General features: G+C 46.2%; 1 non-coding gene and 1 pseudogene across 1 annotated transcript; both read left to right on the forward strand.

The window, feature by feature from the left end:
* The first annotated feature begins 1,218 nt into the window (after positions 1-1,218).
* Positions 1,219-1,279, forward strand: LOC117069147. Its single transcript, XR_004431397.1, has one exon. It is a non-coding gene; the product is annotated as a U7 small nuclear RNA (small nuclear RNA).
* Positions 1,280-5,279: 4,000 nt separating this feature from the next.
* LOC117069087 lies at positions 5,280-6,946 on the forward strand (annotated as a pseudogene).
* Positions 6,947-9,345: the final 2,399 nt, after the last annotated feature.

The raw sequence follows: 9,345 nt of genomic DNA on the forward strand, positions 1-9,345 counted from the left end.
ATGGTGCTGGTGGGAGTGAACTAGTGAGGACAACCAGAGGTCACTCGTGTCGCCATTTTGGTTTTGGTGGGTTATGGCTGCCTTCTTTACTGCAATCTGTTTTGTCAGCAAGGTCTTTATGACCTGTATTTTGTGCTGGCCTCCTGTCTCATCCTGTGACTTAGGAGGCCTTAAGCATCTGGGGATGCAGCCCAGTAGGTTTCAGCCTCCTTTTACCCAGCTCCTATTTAAGATGGAGTTTTTCTGGTTTACACACCTCTGACAGTAGCAACCCTTAAAAGTGAGATGGTGACTAGATGGGAGTGAGGGGACTTCTGGTGCAGTGGCCATATTCTGTTTCTTGTCTGTGCATTGGTTACATGGGTACATGGGTGTGTTTGTGAAAGTCACAGAGCTATACACTTTTGATTTCTGCACTTTTCTGTATACATGTTGTATTTCAATACAAAGGTTTTTTTGTTATTGTTTTTGTTTTTTTCTTTAGACGGACTCTTACTCTGTTGCCAAGGCTGTAGTGCAGTGGCATGTAGTGTAGTGGTGCGATCTCGGCTCACTGCAACCTCTGCCTCCTGGGTTTAAGTGATCCTCCTGCCTCAGCCTCCCAAGTAGCTGAGATTATAGACATGCACCACTACATCCAGCTAATTTTTGTACTTTTAGTAGAGACAGGGTTTTATCATGTTGGCCACGCTGGTCTTGAACTCCTGACCTCATGTGATCTGCCTTGGCCTCCCAAAGTGCTGGGATAACAGGTGTGAGCCACCCAGCCTGGCCAATACAAAATTTTTAAAAGCAACATTTGAAAACTGTAGCACTTGCTCCTTCAACCTGGGTTGTAAAGTGAGGACAAGAGCAACCTGGAACAAGCCTCTAGCCTCTAGCTTACCTAAGGTGAATATGAAGCAGGAGAGAGAACTAAGGCTTTGTGTGTGTGGTTTTTTTTTTTTTTTTTTTTTGAAGTCCCTAGAAAATAATGCAGCACTCTAGGCCTCCTAGTTGTCCTCTCAAATCTATTTTCCATCTTCCTGGATACATGGCTGCCTAACCAGAGGCTGCATTTCCCAGCCTTTAATATTGGGCTAATGAGAAGGAGGCAGGAGTGAATGATCTGAGCCACTTCTTGCTATTTTGCTTTTGCCCTTTCTCAGGTGCCTCAATGTGGAGATGGCAAGGATAGCAGCAGCAACAGCACCTGGGAGCTTGTTAGAAAGGGAAATTCAGGTTACAGCTCTTGTAGAATTTGTCTATCAGGTTTTCCTGTCTTCACTGGAACTCCCCAACTCCCAACAAAAAAAGAAATGGACATATTCATTTGACCCTTGAACAACGAGGGAGGGAGGGGCTGGGGCGCCACCACCTGCACAGTCCAAAATCTGAATTAACTTTTTTTTTTTTTTAAGACAGGGAGACTCGCTCTGTTGCCCAGGCTGGAGTGCAGTGGTGCGATCTCAGCTCACTGCAACCTCCACTTCCTGGGTTCAAGTGATCCTCCCGTCTCAGCCTCCCAAGTAGCTAGGATTACAAGTGTGCACCACCACACCTGGCTAATCCTTGTATTTTTAGTACAGACAGGGTTTCACCATGTTGGCCAGGCTGGTCTTGAACTCCCGACCTCAAGAGATACACCTGCCTTGGCCTCCCAAAGTGCTGAAATTACAGGCGTGAGCCACCGTGCCAGGGCTGCATTAACTTTTGATTCCCCAAACACTTAACTACTAATACCCTACTGTTGACTGGAAGCCTTAGAGATAACCCAGTTGATTAACACATATTTTGTATGCTGTATAAATTATTACTATATTCTTACAACAAAGTTAGCTAGAGAAAACAAAATGTTATTAAGAAAATCATAAGGAAGAGAAAATACACCTACTATTCATTAAGTGGAAATGGATCACCACAAAGGTCTTCATCCTCACCATGTTCACACTGAGTAGGCTGAGGAGGAGAAAGAGAAGGGGTTGGTCTTGCTGTATAAAGGGTGATAGAGGCAAAGAAATCTATGTATATGTGGAAACCTATGTATATGTGGATCTGCATAGATCAAACCCGTGTTGTTCAAGGGTCAACTGTTCTTGGTTCCCACCTGAGACCTAGTGAATCACAGACCCTGCAACTGGGCTCAGCAATTTGTGTGTAAACAAGCCCTTGGGGAAATCTAACACACTCAAGTTTGAGGACCACTGATTTACAGGAGTCAACAAACCTTTTCTGTAATGGGACAGATAGCAAATATTTTAGAGATCGCAGGCCATACAGTTTCTGAGGCAACTACTTAGCTCTGCCATTGTAGTGCAAAGTAGCCAGAAGACAATCTGTAAATGAATGGGTTAGTGGGATTTGGCCTAAGGTGAGACTCAGAGAATTAGGTATATGCTTAGAGTACAAGTAACTGCCAGGCAAAATAGTTTTCTTATCTTTGAACAGAAGAATGTCCTCTGAGTCTCCCTCATGCCTCTTATCAGTCTTAACCTCTACTCTGACCATACTGGAGTGACCAGTGCTGAATCCTTTATCCTCTGTGGCTGAGCCCTCCCTTCCAGGTTCCTTACTTCTTGTACCCTGCAAAATCTGCTCTGTGAAATTCTATAATAACCCTTGTGTAAGTATTAAAGTCTACTAACAGCCAATAATGCCACTTGGGGTGGAGGCATTGGCATTTTAATTTGGGGCAATCCTCGCTGGGCAGGGGGAAGATCGTGTCCCAGTACTGTCTTGGGCCAACTGGTGGGTCTGTGGAGTAGGAAGGGCTTCCAGTTTCCCCAAAATCGCTTTCAGGAGAGAGACTGCTTTCGTGTAATTTCTGATTTGTCTTTTTCGAGTTCAGATTTTCCCAGAAGAAAAGCAAAGACCTGCCGACTTTATTATTTATTATTAATTATTATAATATATATATATTTTTTTTTTTTTTTTTTTTTTTTTAGACTGAGTCTCGCTCTATTGCCCAGGCTGGAGTGCAGTGGTGCGATCTCGGCTCACTGCAACCTCCGCCTACTGGGCTCAAGCGATTCTCGTACCTCAGCCTCTCAAGTAGCTGGAATTACAGGCATGTGTTTGTATTTTTTAGTAAAGACATGGTTTCACCATGTTGGCCAGACTAGTCTCAAACTCCTCACCTCATGTGATCCGCCCGCCTAGGCTTCCCAAAGTGCTGGGATTACAGGCATGAGCCACTTGCGCCCGGCCAGATCTGCCGATTTTCAATCCCACCTGGGTTTAGAGTGAGTGCAGGGTTCGTATGGCGCTGTTTGCAGTTTTGTTCCGTCCTGGCTTCAGCGTTCCTACAGGGAGCCCCAGCTGAACATACCGTTAGTCCCTCCTTCCGCTGGGCCTGACCCCCTGGGCTGGGAGTGCCTGGCACCCTCCAGGGAAGGGAGCAGCCCACGTGGGTTTCCCCTTCTACGCAAGCAGAGATCACTTCCCACCACGTCTGTCTGAACTGCACCTGCTCCGCCACAGAGCCAAGGCAGCAACCACCTCTCTCTCTGTTTCTCATAAGGGAGACCCAGGGGAAGGCCCTTTCTCTGTCTTGTATCCATTAGGTATCTTAGTCACAACTCAAAATGGGTTTAATAGGGAAGTTCCTGACTCGTTTCACTGAAAACTCTAGGAATAATTCTGGCTTGAAGCACAGCTTGATTCGGGGGCTCAAACACTACCACAGGGCCTGGTTTCTCACTCCGTCCTGCAGCCCTCCTTGTTGGCTCCATTTTCAGACAGGCTGGCAGGTGATGGCGGCGGATCCAGGCTTCTTTCTCCCGGGTGCACAGGCAGCAGGGCGGGCCTCTCTACCCGCAAAGCCTCCTCACACCTCATTGGCTCCAAGCCGGTCACAAAGTGCCCCTGAGCCATTTCCTGTGGCTGGTGAAAGATCAATGCTGATTGGCTAGGTGTGATCCATGTGCCCTGCCCTGGAGCTGGAATGGAGCCACTGGAAGTGCACGGAGGGAAAGTGAAGGAGGGTTGTGTCAAGGAGATCAGAACCCAGCTGCCCTTACTGAGAGACTGGGACTGGATGAATCTTAATGTGAGGTCTCCCAGACTCTAGTATTCAATTGCAAGTAGTTTGAGAGATGATTTCAGGGAGTAGGGAAACAAGATAAGAAAAGGAAGAGAGCCAATAAAGAAAGCTGCGTTATCGGCCGGGCGCGGTGGCTCACGCCTGTAATCCCAGCACTTTGGGAGCCCGAGGAGGGCGGATCACGAGGTCAGGAGCTCGAGACCTTCCTGGGTAACACGGTGACACCCCGTCTCTACTAAAAATACAAAACATTAGCCGGGAGTGGTGGTAGCGGCGCCTGTAGTCCCAGCTACTGGGGAGGCTGAGGCTGAAGAATGGCGTGAACCCGGGAGGCGGAGCTTGCAGTGAGCCGAGATAGCACCACTGCACTCCAGCCTGGGCGACAGAGCAAGACTCCGTCTCAAAAAAAGAAAAAGAAAAAGAAAGAAAAAGAAAAAACAAAAAAGAAAAGCAAAAAGAAAGCTGCGTTATCAGCAAGTTATCTCTGCGGGCACCTGGAGCCCACTCCTCCTGGAGAGCTTGGGAGACGGTGTAGAAGATGCTTCAGAGTTCTCCCAACAGAGCGGCGGGAAAGCTGCAGTGTGAACCCGACAGCTCCTTATCTATCATTGATAGAGAACTTTCAGCTTGCCCTATTTGCCAGCCTAGCTTGCCCTTCAGGAAGGGGTGGGGGCGGGAAGGAGGAAGGGGGAGAGAGAGAGGGAGAAAGAGAACCTTCCGGCAGAGGAGGACTTGGAGGTGTTTGCAGTAACCAGCGCTCAGTGTGTAAGGGTGCATGCCAAGGGGTTGTGCATGGCATATGGGCAGTGTCTGCCACAGGGTGCTGACAACAAACGTCCTGTTCCTTTCCCGCATCCCATCCACCAGGAGTCTTTTCCCATAGTAAGGACTAGGGCCTTCTCTGGCCCATCTAGGCAAGAGGCCATTCCTTCTTCTGATAAATGAGGAAGAACATCAAACCCATAAACACAGAAATAAAACAGTACCCAGAGCTTCCCTTAGTATTAAACATACCCTATTTCACAGGGACGTCTCCTGCAAAAGGAAAAAAGGTTTTGCAGGTACAGAGTCCTGGGCCAGAGGCAAAAGCTCTCTAAACCGCGTGGTTGACTCATTGGGCAGGAACAGATAAGCTGAATTTGAGACAACTCCACCCGCACCATGTGGAACAGGGTTGGGAAAGGGTAGATATTCAAACAGAACTCGGAGCTGTCACTGTGAGTGGAGTGGCTGGACGCTGCACCAAAATTCCCCACAGATGTTGGCTGCAGTGGCAACTCTTTTATTTGTTGATCTACAAATATACAACATCCGTGAGTTCCCCAACAAGAGTATGACAATTTAACCTCTTTACATTCCCTACTTAATTCTATTAGTTACCTTTGTAACTTTAAAAAGAAGACCTTTATTTCTTTTTCTTGATTCATTAACCAAATTTTTAAATATATATTTTATTTTAAAAAGTATTTTATGGGCTATTTGCTTGGTTCTTGGTGTCTGACTCTTCTGATTTTGTTTTCTTTTTCTCTTTCTTTCCTTATCTCCTTCCTTCCCTTCCTTCCTTCCCTTCCTTTCTTCTCTTCCCTTCCTTCCTTGCTTCCTTCCTTGCCCTTCCCTTCCTTCTCTCTCTCTCTCTCTCTTTCTTTCTTTCTTTCTTGCTTGCTTGCTTGCTTTCTTGCTTTCTTTCTTTCTTTTGGACAGAATCTCACTCTGTTACCTAGACTGGAGTGCAGTGGTGCAATTTTGGCTCACTGCAACCTCTGCCTCCCAGGTTCAAGTGATTCTCTTACCTCAGCCTCCTGAGTAGCTGCAACCACAGGTGCATGCCACCACACCCAGCTAATTTTTATATTTTTAGTAGAGACAAGGTTTCGCCATGTTGGCCAGGCTGGTCTGGAACTCCTGACCTCAAGTGATCTGCCCACCTCGGCCTCCCAAAGTGCTGGGATTACAGGTGTGAGCCACTGTGCCTGGCCTCTGATTTTGTTTTCTTTCAGAAAATATTTTGACTGGGTGTGGTGGCTCATGCCTGTAATACCAGCACTTTGGGGAGGCTAAGGAGAGAAGACTGCTTGAGCCCAATAGTTTGAGACCAGCCTGTACAACATAGTGAGACCCTGACTCTATAAAAAATACAAAAATTAGCCAGGCATGGTGGTGCATGCCTGTAGTCCTAGCTACTCGGGAGACTTAGGCTGGAGCCCAGGAGATCGAGGCTGCAGTGAGCCATGATCGCACCTCTGCACTCCAGCTTGGGCAAAAGAGTGAGACCCTGCCTTTCTGTCTGGCAGCAGCCATCAGGTAAGCCACAGTGAGTGCATACAAGTACATCCAGGAGCTATGGAGGGTGAAGCAGTCTGATCTCATGCACTTTCTTCTGAGGGTCCGCTGATGGCAGTACTGCCAGCTCTCTGCTCTCTGCAGGGCTCCCCAGTCCACCCGGCCCCATAAAGTGTGCCGACTGAACTACAAGGCCAAGCTAGGTTACATTATATATAGGATTTGTGTTAGCAGTGGTGGCCAAAAACACCCAGTTCCTAAGGGTGCAACTTACAGCAAGCCTGCACATCATGGTGTTAACCAGCTAAACTTTGCCTGAACCCTCAGTCCATTGCAGCGGAGCAAGCTGGACACCACTGTGGGGCTCTAAGAGTCCTGAATTCTTACTGGGTTGAAGATTCCACATACAAATTTTTTGAGGTTATCCTCATTGATGCACTGCATAAAGCTATCAGAGGAAATCCTGACACCCAGTGGATCACCAACCAGTCTACAAGCCCAGGGAGACACGTGGGCTGACAGCTGCAGGCCGCAAGAGCCATGGCCTTGGAAAGGGCCTTAAGTTCCACCACACGATTTGTGGGTCTCGTCGTGCAGGTTGGAGAAAACTTGATACTCTCAGCTCCACCGTTGCCACTGAAATAAGTAAAGTTCGTAAAATTCATACCTAATAAACAATTTAGGACAGTCAAAAAATAAAAATAAAAAATAATGAGACCCTGTCTCAAACAAAACACAAAATGTTTTGGAAAGTTTTTAATTCTTATTTTATACAGTAGAGACATACACTACATAATAATTAACTAATCTTTTTTTTTTTTTTGAGACGGAGTCTCGCTCTGCTGCCTGGCTGGAGTGCAGTGGCCGGATCTCAGCTCACTGCAAGCTCCGCCTCCTGGGTTTAGGCCATTCTCCTGCCTCAGCCTCCCGAGTAGCTGGGACTACAGGCGCCCGCCACGTCTCCCGGCTAGTTTTTTGTATTTTTTTAGTAGAGACGGGGTTTCACCGTGTTAGCCAGGATGGTCTCGATCTCCTGACCTCGTGATCCTCCCGTCTCGGCCTCCCAAAGTGCTGGGATTACAGGCTTGAGCCACCGTGCCCGGCAACTGATCCTTAATAACTTAGACACTTGAAGGATTTCACTGGTAAACTGGGCCTAAATCCTGTTCTTCTGTCTTTTAAAAATTGATATATTATAGTTACACATATTTTGAGAGTACATGTGATGTTTTGATACATGTGTGCAATGTGTAATGATTAAGTTAGAGGAATGAGGATATCCATTACCTGAAACATTTGTTTTTTCTTTGTGTTGGGAATGTTACAATTCTCCTCTAGCTATTTTGAGATATACACTAAATTGTTGTTAACTATGATTTCCCTACTATACTATTGGACTAGAACTTATTCCTTCTATCAAATTGTATTTTTGTGCATATTATCCAACTTCTCTTCACCTCTACTTCCCTCTACTAAGTTATTCTTAAAAGGTAATTTTTCAAACCTTGTTTTCACTTTATTTTAGATGTGTCTTTGTGTAAGGAGTTTATCATTGAGTTTTTTGTTTGTTTGAGACTGAGTCTCACTCTGTTGCCACTCTGTTGGAGTGCAGTGGTGTGATCTCAGCTCACTGTAACCTCCACCTCCCGGGTTTGAGCAATTCTTGGGCCTCAGCCTCCAGAGTAGCTAGCACTACAGGTGTAAGCTACCACGCCTGGCCAATTTTTGTATTTTTAGTAGAAATGGGGTTTTACCATGTTGGCCAGGCTAGTCTCAAACTTCTGACCTCAGGTGATCTGCCCGTCTTGTCCTCCCAAAGTGCTGGGATCACAGGCGTGAGCCACCACACCTGGCTCATTTGTTTTTAGATGAAGTTTCACTCTTGTTGCCCAAGCTGTAGTGCAACGGTGTGATCTCAGCTCACTGCAACCTCCACCTCCCATTCAATCGATTCTCCTGCCTCAACCTCCCAAGTAGCTGGGATGACAAGCATGTGCCACCATGCCCGGCTCATTTTTGTATTTTTAGTAGAGACGGGGTTTCACCGTGTTAGCCAGGATGGTCTCGATCTCCTGACCTCGTGATCCTCCCGTCTCGGCCTCCCAAAGTGCTGGGATTACAGGCTTGAGCCACCGTGCCCGGCAACTGATCCTTAATAACTTAGACACTTGAAGGATTTCACTGGTAAACTGGGCCTAAATCCTGTTCTTCTGTCTTTTAAAAATTGATATATTATAGTTACACATATTTTGAGAGTACATGTGATGTTTTGATACATGTGTGCAATGTGTAATGATTAAGTTAGAGGAATGAGGATATCCATTACCTGAAACATTTGTTTTTTCTTTGTGTTGGGAATGTTACAATTCTCCTCTAGCTATTTTGAGATATACACTAAATTGTTGTTAACTATGATTTCCCTACTATACTATTGGACTAGAACTTATTCCTTCTATCAAATTGTATTTTTGTGCATATTATCCAACTTCTCTTCACCTCTACTTCCCTCTACTAAGTTATTCTTAAAAGGTAATTTTTCAAACCTTGTTTTCACTTTATTTTAGATGTGTCTTTGTGTAAGGAGTTTATCATTGAGTTTTTTGTTTGTTTGAGACTGAGTCTCACTCTGTTGCCACTCTGTTGGAGTGCAGTGGTGTGATCTCAGCTCACTGTAACCTCCACCTCCCGGGTTTGAGCAATTCTTGGGCCTCAGCCTCCAGAGTAGCTAGCACTACAGGTGTAAGCTACCACGCCTGGCCAATTTTTGTATTTTTAGTAGAAATGGGGTTTTACCATGTTGGCCAGGCTAGTCTCAAACTTCTGACCTCAGGTGATCTGCCCGTCTTGTCCTCCCAAAGTGCTGGGATCACAGGCGTGAGCCACCACACCTGGCTCATTTGTTTTTAGATGAAGTTTCACTCTTGTTGCCCAAGCTGTAGTGCAACGGTGTGATCTCAGCTCACTGCAACCTCCACCTCCCATTCAATCGATTCTCCTGCCTCAACCTCCCAAGTAGCTGGGATGACAAGCATGTGCCACCATGC

The sequence above is a fragment of the Trachypithecus francoisi genome, unplaced genomic scaffold (assembly GCF_009764315.1).
Source record: "Trachypithecus francoisi isolate TF-2019V2 unplaced genomic scaffold, Tfra_2.0 Lachesis_group21, whole genome shotgun sequence".
Lineage (NCBI taxonomy): Eukaryota > Metazoa > Chordata > Mammalia > Primates > Cercopithecidae > Trachypithecus > Trachypithecus francoisi.